A 14,836-nucleotide genomic window follows, 5' to 3' on the forward strand; every position below is an offset into this window, starting at 1 on the left:
GACCGGCAGCCTTAGAAACACCATGAAGCAGCTCTCCTCTGTGCTACAGGGTCGCTATCAACCAGCACTGACTCGACAGTCACGCTTTTGTGTAGCCCACGTGGCATTAGGAAAAGGCGTCCTTCACTCTAGGCTGCGCAGCCCCCTCACGGGGCTCCCATCTGACCCTTGGCCAGAGCAGTGAACTTGCACAACTGCAGGAAAAGAGACTGCGGCTCGCAGTCCCCTGCATACAGGACCTGAGTTACAAACTCAGACAAGTTTGAGGAGCCTGGGAATCTGTTACAATGACTGGGCAAGAGAGCAATAGGAAATGGTGAGGAGTGTGGCAAACAGAAAGGACATTCTCACCTAAAGGGGCAGCCACAACTCTGTGAGGGGGGATGTGGACCCAGCAGTCCCCTTCCCACATGGTGGCCTCACCAAGGTGGCTGGAAGACAGGGGCTGGGGAGGACTCACCCCCATGTACACCCATCTGTATTCAATGGACTTCACATGACGTGCCACGTCCAACTTCTTAAAAAAAACTAAGGATTCTGTGTCAAACTCTTAATAGTAACCACAACCCTTTACACAATCAAGTCTGCTCCTTACACCTTTCCTAGGAGGCAGGTCCCATCGTGGTCTCCATATACAGATGACTGAAAGGTCTCCAGGAGGGTGCACGATCACATGACCAAAGCCTAGAAACAACCTAACACCCCTCTTAGAAGCCCTGTAAGTGTTCTCAACTGAGTATGGCTAAACCCTCGTCATTCCCAGTCCAAATCTGTAAATTCATTCACTTGCTACCATGTGTTTGTAACCCGCAAATCAAGGCTGGACGTACTTCTGTGGTCATTTGCAGATACCTCTGGGCACGCGCAAAGCAATGAAAACTCTTGAGTCACTGATGCCCACAGCTGGTCCAGCATCCTCTAGCTCCTGTTCACTGGACCTTGAAGTACTGCAAATGCGGAGTTATGACTACATCCAATATGCAGGACTATCCTGGCCACTCTCACCCTTGTCCCCTGCTCAAGGTGGTCCCCAAACAGCAGTCATGACAATGACTTAACTCAAGTCTCATCGCCCTTCCTGGACCCTCTGTTTGGCATGGGAACCCAGAGGTCTCAGCTCATGGTCCACCTGGATCCCTCATCTGTTCCTTTCTTAGCTGTCATCACAGCTGTCATTTTTCACCTGTGTGCTTTGTACCTCCCTTCCTCTCCTCCTTCCCTAGACTCTCTCCACTGTCCCATGCAGACGGCATGACCTTCGCCTTGTTCATCAGTGTAGACCTGGTTCTCACGGTCTCAGCACTGCTGACATTTGGGGCTGGATCATTAGGTAGTTCTATTCAGTGAAGCCACATCTCTGGCCTCCATCCACTACTGCTGTTGTTGTTAAGTGCCGTGGAGTCGGTTCTGACTCAAAGCGACCCTGTTTCTTAAGAGTGGCTGGTGAGCTTGAACTGCTGACCTTGCAGTTCAAACCGACTTTGCAGTCCAGCGCATTAATGCACACCACCACACCAAGACTTCCCTCCACCCACTAGATGCTGGTAATAGGCCTTTGCACATCAAGACAACCAAAATGCCTCTAAAACAAACAAAATCAAATCCACTGCCAACAAATCCCAGGAACACTATATATATAATAGGGTGTCTGTGACTGTAAGCCTTTACGGGAACAGACATCCTCTGATGAGGGGTTTGGACATCAACCTTGCAGTCAGCACTCCTCACAGCACTGCCAGAGCTCAATGTCCTCTGGGATAGGTGGGTGGGCAGCAAAATGTCACGGGTTGGAAACAAGTGGTATAGGCTCCAGCAATAACCGCAGCTCCCAGTGTCCCTAGGCTTCTTTAGGTAAGGGCAGTATCGCCCCTCCTTGGGCCAGGAGGCCTCGGATGGGATACGTTTTTCATGCTGTTGAAGGAGAAGGGGCCTACACAGGGGGAAAGCAAGTGTGTAGTTTAAAAGGAACTTTATCCACAGTCTGGTCTTTGTCCTTGGTTTCTGAGAGATAACCTCTAAAACCCTGGAATTTCCCCAGAAATTGAAGTGTCTTTGATGAGGCCTCCAGACCACACCTACCTGAGGTGAATGGGATCAGGTGCCTCAGGTGGGGGCTGGCCAGCCAGAAAGACCCACCTGAGTGATAACCAAGCACCTCAGGGGTGAGGGCTGAAATTTGAATTATGCAATGAAGTCCCCCCAGAAACCCTGGTGGCACAATGCTCAAGCACACAGCTACCAACCAAAAGGTCAGCAGTTGGAGAAAGATGTGGTAGCTCTCTATTCTACAGGCAAGATAATGAATCAGAATCAATCCTTCTACAAGCATCCCAGACCTTGGCCACTGGCCCAAGACTCAGCCACTATTTGCTGACAGAATGCTCGCACTTTGTTATGGCTACTATTGTAGCCCCGCCCTCACACATCTGTGTATTTACTTCATTGGCTCACTCCAAGGAAACTTACCACATCAAGATACTTATCTCTAAGATGTTTAAATGGCTTGCTGACCTAACTCTTATTGCACACCCATATGGAAAAACATTGTCCTGGAGACAGCTGTTTATTTGGCATGCTGGGATAGAAACTGAAGAAACTGGCTGCTTCTGAACAACATGCTATGGTATAGGGACTCAGGTAAACTTCCCTCATACATCTATCTCAGCAATGACAAAGGCAAGTACAAGAAACACCTTCTATGAGCCCTCTAGAGCACACAGCAGCTAATCCTATCCTGAGGGTGGCAGGCAGGAATGTGTTTCTGCAATCTGACCCCAATCAACCCTCCCATATACCCCTAAGGCCACTTCTCAACCAGGGGCAGACTTGACACCCAGGGGGGATATTTGGCAACAGTTCAATGCTCACCTAGGAAACCCACCCAGAGACACTCAGAAGAAAGGCTGGGTGGTCTGCTTCCAAAAAGCCGCAGCCTTGAAAATCTTATGGAGCAGCTTTACTTTACAATGCACCATGGAACCAACTCAACAGTAACTGATTTCGTTTTGGTTTCTTCAGACATCGTTTGGTTGTCCTAACTGCTGCTGGAATCTAACTGCATGGAAGCAGTTAAACATGCTGCAATGCAAAGGACAGCCCCCAACACCAATGGGTAATCCATTCTGCAATGTCAGCATGACGAGGGTGACAAGGGCTGGTCCAGACACTGAAACACAGGGTTGATAGGGAAGACGTCAGGAAACCAGCTGGGCCTCTCAGCCTCAGGTCCATACCCCACATTCCTTTCATAGAGCTATCGGGACTGGACTGGGTTCCCCCACCTGCTTGTTCCAACCACAAAGAATCCATAGGGATGATGAAACACCAAAATGGTGACCAAGCTTCTGAAATTGTGCAGAGTTCTGGACCGTGTCCAGGTTTCTCACTCCTGCCAATTTTCTGACCCCGGAATTGGACACACACTTGCTTTCTTCTGACTTTATTCCAGAAAGTGAAATCCTCAAATCCCCTGGGAACAGTTGCTTGTTGCTACCCATCCTCTGCGTCTTCCCTCCCATTTCTGGAAGAGCCTTAGCTCTTGCGCATGGGCGCTTGTTTCAGGCCTGGCCAATCAGAGCATTTGGCCTGGCCAATCAGAGCATTTATCCCGCCCTTTGCTACGGTGGTTGGTTTACGGGCAGGCACATGGCCTGAACCAGACCAATGGAAATTATCCCTAGGATTCTTGTTAGAATTAATTGGGAAGAGGTCTTCTTTTCACCCTGAGTTGATAAGCTAGAAGAATATAGTTGTCACGACAGGGAGTAAGCCTAAAAGTAAAACTCACCTGGAGAAAACAACTAAGTGACAGACCGGAGTCCCAGTAATCACAGAATGCCTGGCTTCAGCCAGCTGGAAGCAGGACACCTGGGTCTTTGCAGGGGTTAAACACTGCCTCACGGCCTGAAGCTGAGTCTGACTTTAGGGTTTCTGGGCATTCAGAATTGTCCTGCAGGATTGTCTATTAGTGCCATGTTGTTAAGTGCCATTGAATCAGATCAGACTCATAGCAACTTTGCGTAGGATTTCCAAGCAGTGGCTGGTGAGTTTGAACCACCAACCCTGTGGTTCAAACAGACCTTGAGGTCCAGTGCATTATCCTGCAGCGTCACCCCAGGGCTAGCAAAAACAACAACAAAATCCCAAAACATTAGTTTCCACTGAGACAACTCTGACTTATGGGGTCCCTATATGTGTGGTTATGAATCGAATCGGGCTGTGAACCTCAGGGACAGCAGTTCGAAACTACCAGCTGCTCCGCAAGAGAAAGATGAGGCTTTCTGCTCCCGTAAAGATTTACAGCCTCGGAAATCCTGTACAGGGTCGCTGTGGATCGGAACACCAACTCCACGGCACACAACCATAACCACGTATGACAGAGTAGGACTGTGCCCCGTGAGGTTTCCAGGGGCTGAGTTTTGGAAGTAGGTCATTAGGTCTTTCTACCAAGGTGCCTCTCAGTAGACTTGAACCATCAATCTTTCTGTTAGCAGTTCTTTCACATTTCTGTGTTAACCATAAGAGTAGCAATAACAACAATAAACACTGGTGCTTACTTGTTCTGGGCATTTCTCTGCACTTCACGTCTGTTGTTGTTAAGTGCCTTAGAGTCAGGTCTGACTCAGAGAGACCTTGTATAGTGTTTCCAAGGAGCAGTCTTGTAATCTGCAGAACAATCGTACAAGGTGTATACTATCTTCCTTGATGGGATGACACAGTGGGACAGTAAGGTCAACTGGCTTGTCCAAAGGTCACAGAGCTAGAAAGTGGTGAAGCAGGAGACAAACAATTCTACGACCTGAAGTTCCTGGGTTAGGTAGTATGAATGCCCACTTATGTACAACCTGTAGTTAGGAACCAAGCACCGCATGCAATGCTTCGTACAAACAACTGTGTGCTGCGTTGTCATGCACATCCAAACATTATCACTGTATTATATTAAAGATGTTTTGGTGTCCTGGTGTGATGCTGTAGGATTAGCACTGGACTGCTAAACACAAGGTGAGCAGTTCAAAGCTACCAGCTGCTCCTTGGAAACCCTATACAGCAATGACTCAACAGCACTTAAAAACAACGAAACAGGTGTATATGGAAGGCTTTCTTCAACTTTTTTTTTTTTTAACGCAGAGAAAAGTACCCTATATATAGGCATCAGATATGAACGGTCCCTAACTGTTCTGACTGGGGAACAAAGCCAACTTAAAGACAGATTTAGGAGCTGGACAGCTTTGCTATGGGGCCTGCTGGAACCAGCACTGAGCTCTCACTGCAGACCAGGGTCTTAGCAACGTCACTTGGTGAGCCGTTGGCTGGGCTCCAATAACTTGCGTTACTCTCCACTGCGGTACTTGCAACTGTTGTCTTTGTGCCACACTTTTCAATGAGTCTGACTTTGAGTCCTGGGTGTGACACTGTGGGTTAATGCGCTGGACTGTAAGGTCAGCAGTTCAAGCTCACCAACCGCTCCTCAGAAATCCCATACAGGGTCACAACTGACTCAACAGCAGGTACTTAACAACATTCTGATTTTGGTCTGCTTGCCCCATCCTTGTCTATCTTACTCTGAGCTGGATCCCCTATGCCTTATCCATGGGAAAGGTTCACAATTCAGCTGCTGAATGAATTGGTAAATACAGTCTCTAATCCTCATGCCACCCTCAACATCATAGGGCATTCCCACTTTACAGATGAGGGAACTGAGGGTCTGCGAGGCTTAGGGTGAAGTTTGTTGCCTGGGACCTTCTTAGTCGTGCACTCTTAGGGTGGGCTCAGCCATCTGTGTCTCAACAAGCCTGGCAAGTGACACTCTGAGGTACCTCAAGATGGAGAAGCAAGAACATATTCAGTAGGGGGAAGCCAAGCCCCTGGCCTAGACTCCTTCCCCTTCCAACCCTTGTGCCCACTGCTGGGTCAGCCCCATCCTGCTACATCAGCCACCTGGTGCCTGCCACCACCCAGGGCCACCGGCCTTCCAGAAGCAGATTAGAGGTTTCAAGCCTGAGCAAGGCAGGGCTGACTGGGACGAGATGAATATATGGCAACAAACCTGTGAGGTGCGGGTGTGTGGCTCCTCAAGAGAAGTCTTGAATTAGTGTGAAGGTGTGCAATACTTGGCTCCCATACTAATTACCTTTGCTGCCAGCCAGCCAGGCTCACAGAAATGTGACTCACTGAGACGCTCCAAAATACACTGCATCGAACCAAACAAACACACACACTCACTCACGCCTCTCCTCTGAAGAGGGCCCAAGAGCCTTGGGCAGGTGGTAAAGATTGCTGTTTCTCCAGAAATGGGCTAGCTGAGGCTGGAAGGAGCGCAGGCAAGATTCCTGGTGTGAGGGGGGCCACCTGGGTGGAGACCATCTGTGTGGTCTGTTTCCCCAACCCTGTCCCTCCCCAGGGCACCCAAGTTCAAATCCTGCCTCTGCCACTTGCTAGCACACAGCCATCCTGGGCAGCTGACTTTTTTTGCTTCAGTTTCCTCATCCTCAAAAAGGATTTCTGTAAAGATTAAAATAAATACGTTCAAGAAGGCAGTCCCTGGGTGGCACAGACAGTTAAGCAGTTGATGGCAATCTACTGCCATAAGGGCACGGCTTGAAAACCCTATGGGATGCAGTTCTACTGTTCACACACGGGGTCACTGTGAGGGAGAACTGACTTGACAGCAACTTACAACAGGGTTTAGGATAGTTAACGTGTGCTAACCACATATGTAAAGTGTCTGTTCAAGAAATAACAAAATATTGGTACAGGTGTCCTTACCTCGGTCATCAACTTTTCTGATTTCATTCCCAGCCTGTAAACTGGATTTTCTAGGAGGGCTGGTTGCCATGGGGATGGTGCTGTAAGGGGGGGCTCACCTGGTGTTTGCCCACCACACACTGAGTAGAGGAGTCCCTGAGGTAGTGTGCAGGGGAGACGCCACTAGCAGGTGGTCCAAGCAGGAACCTTGCTGTGAAGGTGGTTTCCAGAGGGGTCTGGGCAGAGGGTTCAAGGCCAGCATGGGTGCCCTGAAGCCAGAATTAGTTACCGGCCATTCATCTGGGAACCAGCGCCCCAGTGTCTCACTCGCCCACATGAAGGAAGATACAAAATGTACAAAATTGCTTTGGAACACACTATTCTGATGAGCGGACGTCCCTTGGCCTGTTACCAGTAGAGATCTAAGATTAAGAAGGCCAACCCAGTCTTCTCTCATCCTGGTGTCTCCTCCCACGTCAGCTGGTCAGCCACATTTTAAACCCACTTTCTCTAAGGATAAGGAGCCCTAGTGGTGCAGTGGGTCAAGCATTGGGCTGCCAACCACAAGTTCGGGGGCTCAAATCTACCAGTCAAGCACTGAGGGAGAAAGATGAGGCTATCTGCTCTAGGCAAGATTTAAGTGTCAAAACCATAAGGAGCAGTTTTTCTCTGTTCTCCAGGATTGTTATGGGTCAGAATTGACTCGATGGTTTTCTCTAAGGATTGGGGGAAGATACTAGAATATGGAAGGGGAAGTAAACAACAACAACAAAACCCTAAGCAGGTATGTGTGTCTGTGTTATATTTAACCCAGGGTATATTTAACCATTTAACTGTATGACACCCAGATGAACACACCTACCTAGCAAGGGATTTACCTCGGAGTCCCTGAGGGGAAAGACCTAGTGTGAGGGACCCCAGAATAGAGGGGTTAGGCAAAACTTAGTTTTATAGCTGTGTGACCCTTGGGCAAGTTACTTAACCTCTCTGAACCTCAGTCTTTCCATGTGTTAAATGGGGAAAATAATAGTGCAGCCCTCCCAAGGCTGGTGTGACTGAATGGAATACTGCAAGAAACATTCTCAGCACAATGCCTGGCACACAGTAACCAGTTCAAAAAGAGACAACCAGCTTCGCCTGGTCTGGTTGGGAAATGAAGGCAGCAGGACAGGCAACCCGGACAATGCATTTACAGGCCAAACTGGGACTAGGACCCCTTCCTCTCAGCTAGATTCCAAGACTTTTCTTCTGCACTCCTAGTGAGACCCCCTTGTTTCTGAGAGAAGCCCAGGATGGGGCTGAAGAGCCCATGTCCCCAAGCAGCTCGTCCTTCTACTCTGTCCCAGCCGGCTCCCGTTATAGCCTTGGGGCATTTCCTGCCAACCGAATTAAATTGTTAGAACGTTTCCTGACATTAAACTCTTTCCCAGACCCACAATCCACATTACCTTTTCCAAATTACACAAGCTCATAAACTGCCGTCTCCAGGATGATCAGCCAGCCTATTTGGGGGTAGTGGTGGTGTGCCATGGAATCGGTTCTGACTCATAGCGACCCTTTGTAGGGTTTCCGATGCTGTAAATCTTTACAGGAGCAGAAAGCCTCATCTTTCTCCTGCGGAACAGCTGGTAATTTCTAACTGCTGACCTTGCGGTTCGCAGCCCGATTTGATTCGTAACCACTACACTACCAGAGCTCATCTATTTGGGGGGACGGCTCTCAAAACCAAAAAAAACCAAACAACTTCCTAGGTTAGCCAACAGGCCCTCAAGAACACAAGCTCTGTGAGTCATGAATATGCTATGCAGATCCAACCCTGTAAATAAAAGCAATCATTTAAATGCAAATTGCATCCTTGGCCACCGGTTCTGGGGTTGGATGGTTCCTTAGGCAGTAATTCCAAGAAGAAAATGCTACTAATTCGGAACCTGAGGAAGCTCTGTCCAGAGACGCTGGTTTGTTGGAATCAAACAGGGCTGTGGACTCCCGATGTGGGCTAGTTAGGGCCAACAAAAACGGTTTGAAAGTGAGGAGTGGGTTTAAGAAGCTGGGCTACTCCTGGAGTCAGCTCAAGGGGTTGGCCAGGCTCAAGTCGGTCCCCTTGGACATAACCTCTTCGGGAATCCCGGCGCCTCACTAATCCCAGGGGTGGGGAGGGGAGCACCTTTTTGCTTCCTTTTGGAGATGAGGGGAGCTTTTTTTTAAATCAAATCCTGTGGCTTCCTGGCTCAAACGCAGAATAAAATCCAAAAACTATGATCTGGTCCATCCCCCCTCCCCCCATGCACACATCAGCCTGCATGCTGCAGCCACGTTAGCCGATAGCCTTTGTTCAGTTCAGAGACACTCATGCCCACCTCCCAGCCTTTGGTCTGTCCCCCACCCCCTCTAGCCTCTTGGTCAATGCCCCTCATCTTTCAGGATTGTGCTCAAATGTCAGCACAATCTCCTTTAAGTATGTTCGCCACAATCAGTTTGCAATGTATCATTTTGTTTTATTATCTTGATAGTACTTAACCCAACGGAAATTACATCTATTTGCTACTTCTTGACTGGCTTCATGTCTGTTCACCCCCTCCTCCTGGGAGCAGGGGCTTGTCCATTTTACACACAGTAGAGTCCAGTATCTAGCTCTGTGCCTTGCACATTGTTGCAAGAGCAGATTAACCACTTAAAGTGTTTGAGCTGATCTTTTCAAACGCATTGAAATTCCGTGTCTTGTTTCCCGGGTCCCAAGTGGCAATTCTTCGTACGGTCTTCTTCCCTCCCCAACTCAGCTGACCCCTTTTCAGACTTAAAGCAGGAACAGATAGAAAATAGAGCTAGCCCACAGCCCAGCTACAGTACAGCCAGGCTGGTGGCTCCCACCAGCGGTACACGATATGCATTCTATTTTACATGTCATATGCGTGCAGTTTAACTCTTAAGTCTTTAATTCTCCAAAGCCACTAGCTTCCACCAAAACAACTTGTGAATCAAGGGTCTCCGGTTAAGTGCTAAGTCTCTTGGACCATGTCCTTCCCTCCGGTCTTTGTGGGGACCCCCAACTTCTCTTGTGCTGTTCAGATCACCCTCACATCCTGGCGCAGTTGGGGCGCCAATCTGGCGCGTGGGCCGGGTCCCAGGCAGGGACGCCGCTGGCCGCCACACTCCAGGGCCCTTTGTCCGCGCTCCAAGAAACTGCCCCCTGTGCGAACCCTGGAAGAAGTGGTGTGTGTGTATGGGGAGAAAGGGGGGATGCCGGCTAGGCCTGGGTACGAAGGAGCAAGGATCGCAGAATGAACCCATACGCTGGGCGGGGTGTCCTTTGGGGCAAGGTCGGTGTCCCCTCCCAGACTGTTTAAATAACTACGAGGCCGAGGAGGTGGTGGGCTTCTCTCGAGCGCGCCCCTTCCGCCCCGGAGGCAGAAACACGGGATCCCTGGGGCACTCGGGTGGGAACTCGCGTCCCCAAGGAATGGGGGACTCGGCACAGGGTAAAGCCCCTCCCCACAAACCTAGCTCCCTGGCCCGTCGGCAGCCCCAGTGTCCAGCGTCTAGAATACAAACGCCAATTTCCTTGGCCATTGTACGTAGCCGTCCTTTCTCCCCGCCCCCAATGGCCCCCTATCCCCAGGTCCCGGCTTGGCCTCTCTGCGTCCGCAGTAGCCCCCCCCCCGCCCACAACCCCACTAGAAGTGCGCAGCCCCGCGGGTTCCGAGCTTGGCCCCCGCTCCCTGCGGCAGGTGCGACCCGTCACCCCCAAATTCCCGGCCTGCGCCCCCTTCCGTCAGCCCAGTTCGTGGACATTCCTCCAAAGGGCTAGTACCGCGACCCTCAGGCCTGCCCTCGGCTCCTTTCACACGACGGGTCACTAGGGCACGCCGGCCTTCCGTGCGCTCCCAAGCCCCCTTTACCTGTGACCCGTGGTCGTCCCTAGCCCCTCTCAGAGACTTGGGTTTCCATCAGGTTCGGATACACAACCCTGTCCTGCCGTCTGTGCCAGGAGCCCAGTCCCCCTTCCTCCTTTGCCCCCTCCCCTCCCCTCCTCGTCCTCTGCGGCTCCTCTTCCGTCGCACCGTGGTGGTCGCCCCTGGGAACTCTAGCTCCTTCTCCCGCAGGCTCAATCCGGGGGTTGGGGCGGGCTTAGAAAAGCCCCAGCAGTGGACACTCCACCCTCCCAAGTCTACGGCGGGAAAAGTTTTTTTTGGGTCCCGCAGTGCCCTCCAGCCCCTCCGCGCGGTTCACACTCACCGACCCCGCGGCCCCGCAGCGCCGACGCTCCCGCTGGCCCGCGGCCAGAGTCACATCTCTGCTGCGCTGCCACGGCCCCCACCCGCGCACGCCCGCTCGCCCGCCTAGCCGGCCTTACTGCAGCGCCAGCGCGGATCGCGGCCGCCGGAGGCGCCCCTGTGCCCCGAGAGCGCTGCTGCAGCCGTCGAGCCCCGCCTCCGCTGAGTCCGGGCCCCGCCTTCGCCGAGTCCGGGCCCCGCCTCCGCCACTCTTGCGGCTGCGCGCCGGCCTTGGCGCGCTGACCTCAAACGCCAGCTACTCTCTGTGACTAGAACCCTCAGACGACTACCTCCCAAGATCCCAAATTCGAGCCGCACGCTCTGCGTCCACTTACCTTCTCACAGCGCGCCCATCAGCTGTTCAGACGTGCTCCAAAGGTTGATTTATTTGCAGACCCCTCTTCTCCCGCCAACACATACGAAGGGACCCATCCACGAGTGTCTTAGTGCAGGGATCTCCCTCGCGCCCAGGACACGCTCGTACGTGGGTTCGTAAACTGTAAGTCCTGCTGCGCGCCCGCTGGCACTTCGTACTCACTAGGCCCTCGCACCACCAGGCCTCCACATGGGTCCGAATGCAGCCGCTTTCCCTCAGGGCGCACCCCGAGCCCCGCATGCCCTTGCCGAACGGTGAGCCCAACACCTGCATCTTTGGACCTTTCCAAACCCACAAGCACACGTCCACAATGTGTCCCCTCACGTGGTGCAACGCAGGAATCCCCCCACACCACACATTCCTGTGGTCCACCGATGTCCGCAGCGCACGCACTCAGCAGTCAGGGCTTTGGGCCTGGCGTTCCCGGGACGCTCCACTGGAACGTGCGCCCACGGTGACCAGCTGGAAGGAGAGACCTGGACAGCCCCTCGTTCAGTCCAGGTTCTCCAAGGTGAGCCTTTAATCCATCCCGAGGATGTTCCCGCCAGAATTGGAAGGTGGGTGGTCACTGCCACCTGCAGGTATACCGTGGAACTTATATCGAGAGTCTCCTTTTTTGTCTTGCTATGTAAATGTGAGAAAGATGAGGCTTTCTACTCCCGTAAAGATTTACAGCCTCGGAAACCCTGTACAGGGTCACTATGAGTCGGAATCGACTCCACGGTACATAACAACATGTAAATGTGAACAAGCGACTTTGTATTTGTGGGCCTCGATTTCCTCATCTGTAAAATGAAGATGATTTTAATGGATATGGCTCTTGGGATTGTTGTGAGTGTCTGGATCATAGAAATCCTTTGGTATGCAGTGATCAATATTAAGATCGTTTTTCATCTAGTTGACTCTAACTCATAGCGACCTTAGGTGGTTTTTAAATTGCATGGAGTCAGTTCCAACTCATAGTCCCTGTATAGGGTTTCCGAGGCCGTAAATCTGTGGGAACAGAAAGTCTCATCTTTCTCCCGCAGAAGGGTTGGTGGATTCGAACTGCTAACCTTGCAGCCCAACGCATAACCCACTGCCAAGCATTAAAGACATAATATATGCCTTTTTTCCACAAAGCCAGCAGCTTGGTGTTAACTTCAAACCACCAATGTCTCAGTCAGCAGAGCATTCTAAGCACTATGCAACTGAGGCTCCTTTGATCAAAATTACTCAAATCCAAAAAACCCATGCCTTCCTTCCAGTGAATTCTGACCCCATGTGCTACCAAGTACAACATTACCAGAGGGTTTTCTTGACTGTAATCTCAATGGAAGCAGGTCGCCAGACCTTTCTTCTGCTGTGCCGCTGTTAAGGTTCAAACCACCAGTCTTCTAGGTTAAGTGCTGTCAAGTCAATGCAGACCCGTAGCGACCCTGTATAGGAGTTCCAAGGAGCAGGTTGGAAGTAGTTGAGAGCAAACCATTTGTCCCCTCCAGGGACCTTTGATGAGTATTACGGTTATAATTATATCCCTTGTTGTTGTTAGGTGCTGTTGAGTCGAATCCGGCTCATAGTGACCTCATGCACAACAGAATGAAATATTGCTAAACTTGAGCCCGATGCTGCTGCCACTGTTCCAGTCCATTCCCTTGGAGGCCTTCCTCTTTTCTGCTGACCTGACACTTCAGACATCTTTGTCAGTAAGTATTTTAAATCCTCTTCGCTTCCAGCAATCAAGGTTATGTCATATGCATATCACAGGTTGTTAATGAGTCTTTCTCTAATTCTGATGCCATGCTCTTCTTTACATAATCCAGTTTTTCTGATTATTTGCTCAACATACAGATTGAGTAAGTATGGTGAAAGAATACAACCCTGTCACACACTTTTGCTGATTTTTAAACCATTCAGGTGTTCCCTTGTTCTGTTTGAACAACTGCCTCTTGGTCTATGTACAGGTTCCTCATGAGCATAGTTAAGTGTTTTGGAATACTCATACTCAGCAATGTTGTCATGATCCACATAATCGAAAGCCTTTGCATAGTCAATAAAGCACACATAAACATCTTCCTGATATCCCTCATTCCAGATCTTTGTCTGAATCTGGCTTAAACCTCTGGCAGTTCCCTGGTTTTAAATTACCTTTAGCAAAATTTTACTTGCATGTGATATTAATTATATTGTCCAATGATTTCTGCGTTCCATTGTGTCACCTCTTTTTGGAATGGGCACAAATATGAGTCTCTTCCAATCAGTTGGCCAGATAGCTAGCTGTCTTCCAAATTTCTTGGCATAGATGAATGAGTGCCTCCAGTTACCACCTCACTTTGTTGAAAGATTTCAATTTGTATTCCATCAGTTCCTGGTGCCTTGTTCTTTGCCAGTGCCTTCAGTGCACCTTGGACTTTCTCCTTCAGTATCATTGACTTCTTTTTTTTTTTAAGGTTTTTTATTTTGGATTGAGTGTAAGTTTACAGGGCAGATCATCAGTTTTACATTCAACAAATCATACACCTTGTTTCATTACAATGGTTATAATCCCCTACATGTACCATAAGTTAACATTATTTCTCTCCATTCATTTTAGCTTTAAAAAACAAACAAACAAACAAACAAAAACGTCTCAGGCAAATATAATAATTTACACCTTCAAAGGACACATTCTGCAAGTCTGCTTCCTGGCCACCAGCTCTTAGACCCTCTCTTCCCATGAATCTAGAGCCCTCAGCTGCTCCCCCTCTCCATGACCCCATCTCTGCCTATGTCTCAGGCATCGCTGCTTCTCTGGATAAAGTCCCGCATTCTGCTTGTGCTCTTCTCCTTTGATGATCCTAGGGTCCTCTGTTTCTGGACTGTAAGATTAGCCACTCCCCTGTTGTTACAAAACTTCTACCTTATAATGTGACAGTCGCAATTAGTCATGATAAAAATTATTGACTATTGAATCATATAAATCATATGAAATAAAATCTCTTTTACGAGACCCAGCTAGACAAGATGAAAACTATTCAGTGGGGACTTTTTCTTTCCCCCCATACTCTTAAACTGAAGTCCCTCTTGAAACTTTATAAGCCAGTCACTTATCAGCCCCTCATTTTAGGTAGCCAATATTTAAGTTGCCTGTCACTATCTACCTTGTGTACAGAAGGGATAGTATTGATACTTGATGTGAAGACTCCTTCCTTCTCTGTTGGTATTTAGAGTTACTACCTCCATGAGTATAAGTCAGGTTCATCAAATTGTAGCAATTTACCCTTGTTTCCTTTATCAACAACAAATTTTTTTTTTTGTAATATTCCTCTAGTGGAGCTCTGATCGTCAAACCATCAAAGCTAGGTCGAATGGGTGATGTCTGCAAGTTTGGGTGTTCTTGTGCATCTCCCCTCACTTCATATCAGCTGGATGCTACACTCTCAGCTCTAGCCCTCTGTGGCTATGTCCTTGTCCATGGGCTCAGGTG

The sequence above is a fragment of the Chrysochloris asiatica genome, unplaced genomic scaffold, assembly GCF_000296735.1.
Source record: "Chrysochloris asiatica unplaced genomic scaffold, ChrAsi1.0 scaffold00348, whole genome shotgun sequence".
Classification (NCBI taxonomy): Eukaryota; Metazoa; Chordata; class Mammalia; order Afrosoricida; family Chrysochloridae; genus Chrysochloris; species Chrysochloris asiatica.